We start from the raw sequence: 2,490 nt of genomic DNA, 5'->3' as shown, positions 1-2,490 counted from the left end.
AAAAAAAAAAAAAAAAAAGAGTTTGAGACCAGCCTGGGTAACAAAAAAAAAAAAAAAAAAAAAAGAGTTTGAGACCAGCCTGGGTAACAAAGTGAGACTTCTTCTCTAAAAAAACAAACAAACTGAATACTTATGATTTGCTCATTTTATTGTATCTAAATTATACCTCAATAAACATGATCTTAAAAGTGAGAAGGAGCCAAGCGTGGTGGTACACACCTGTAATCCTAGCACTTTGGGAGGCCAAGGCAGGCAGATCATGAGGTCAGGAGATTGAGAACAGTCTGGCTAACACGGTGAAACTCCATCTCTACTAAAAATACAAATATTAGCCAGGCGTGGTGGCACGCGCCTGTAGTCCCAGCTACTTGCAAGGCTGAGGCAGGAGAATCGCTCGAACCCAGGAGGCAGAGGTTGCAGTGAGCTGAGATCATGCCACTACACTCCAGACTCCAGCCTGGGCAACAGAACAAGACTCTGTCTCAAAAAAAAAAAAAAAAAAAAAAAGCGAGAAGGGGATGGGGGAGGGAGTGGTTATGGAGGGAAAAAAGGGAAAGGTAAAGCAAAAAAATAAATATTGACCGGACACGGTGGCTCATGCCTGTAATCCTAGCACTTTAGGAGGCCGAGGCAGGTGGATAGCTTGAGCTCAGGAGTTCAAGACCAGCCTGGGCAACATGGTGAAACTATATCTCTACAAAAAATACAAAAACTAACCAGGTAGGGGGGTGTGTGCCTGTAGTCCCAGCTACTTGGGAGGCTGAGGTGGGAGGATCACTTGAGCCTGGAAGGTCGAGGCTGCAGTGAGCCTTGAAATTGCATCACTGCACTCCAGCCTGGGTGACAAAGTGAGACCCTGTCTCAAAAACAAAACAAAAACCACATACACAATTTAACCATCATATTTATTGTCACCATTCTTCCAGATACTTGTGGAAAAAATGTCCTAGAGATTTTCAGTTAAGCCTGTTTTATAGATGACAAAGCTTAGACCAAAGAGGTCCAGTGATTTTCCCAAACCAGGAAAGCAGTGTAGAGTAAAGTTGGAACCCTGGCCTCCCTTTGGCTCCCATCTCACAGGTCAGAACCCCCTAGGCAATGATCAGCTTCAGTTAACCTGTGTCTACCCTATATTGAGGGGCCCCAGAGACAGATGCTGCACAGCCCATGGGGCTCTCGTGGTATGAGGTCAAACAAGCCCAGGTACATGGTTCCAGGCCAGCCCAGGGAATGGCCTAGATGAGCTGTGCCTTCCCATTCCAGGCCAGGTGACCTTAAGTAACAGAAAACATTCCCTGCCTCCTCCTTCGCTGTTGTCAGGGAAAGACAATTTCTAATGTTGGACTCCTGGACTGACCATTGCCATCTCCATTTTGACCCAGGCTAATGATTCGCTGAGTAGCTCCCTCCATGTTCCTGAGGTTTTCCACTATAGGAAGCCTGCCCGTTCTGAAGCAGAGGGCTTCCTAAATCCCATAGATTACCATATGGACCCCCTGGGCATCAGGAGGATACAGACAAGCTCTGGCTTTAGGTCCCATCACTGTGAGCACAGCCACCAGCAGACACAGAACTGTATGGCCCCTCATTACAGATAAGTTTCACCTCTTAGCTTGCTGGTAAACAGCCACTTTCACTCCAGCCCCTTCAATACATTGCCCAACTGTGGCAGGCAGGTTTTTCAATATGAAATCCTCGTTGAATCTCTGTTTTACAGCCATGTCCAATAGCTCTCAATAAGGCCAGGCACAGAGCCTCACACCTATAATCACAACACGTAGGAAGGCCAAGGTGAAAGGATTGCTTGGGCACAGGAGTTCAAGACCACCCTGGGCAATATAGTGAGACATACATTTCTATAAAACAAAACAGATGATGGGCATGGTGGTTCATGCCCATAATCCCAGCAATTTGGGAGGCTGAGGAGGGCAGATCACCAGGTCAAGAGATCCAGACCATCCTGGCCAATGTGGTGAAACCCCGTCTCTACTAAAAATACAAAAATTAGCTGAGGGTGTGGTGGCGCGTGCCTGTAGTCCCAGTTACTAGGGAGGCTGAGGCAGGAGAATAGCTTGAACCCAGGAGGTAGAGGTTTCAGTGAGCCTAAATCATGCCACTGTGCTCCAGCCTAGACCACAGGGCAAACCTCCATCTGTCTCAAAAAAAAAAAAAAAAAAGATAAGGGTCTTACTTTGTTGCCAACTGCTCTCAAACTCCTGGGTTTAAGCAATCCCCCTACCTCTGCCTCCCTAATTGCTGAGGTTTGAGCCCAGAGCCACCATGCCCATATTGTTTGGTGTTAGGAACTTCCACTTAAAACCAAGATGGAGGCCGGGGTGGTGGTTCATACCTGTAATCCCAGTACTTTGGGAGGCTGACGCGGGCAGATCACAAGGTCAGGAGTTCGAGATCAGCCTGGTCAACATAGTGAAACCCTGTCACTACTGAAAATACAAAAATTAGCCGGGCATGGTGGCACACACCTGTAGT

The sequence above is a fragment of the Mandrillus leucophaeus genome, unplaced genomic scaffold (assembly GCF_000951045.1).
Source record: "Mandrillus leucophaeus isolate KB7577 unplaced genomic scaffold, Mleu.le_1.0 Scaffold22, whole genome shotgun sequence".
In the NCBI taxonomy this organism is placed as follows: Eukaryota; Metazoa; Chordata; class Mammalia; order Primates; family Cercopithecidae; genus Mandrillus; species Mandrillus leucophaeus.
Note: the sequence above shows the minus strand (reverse complement) of the source record.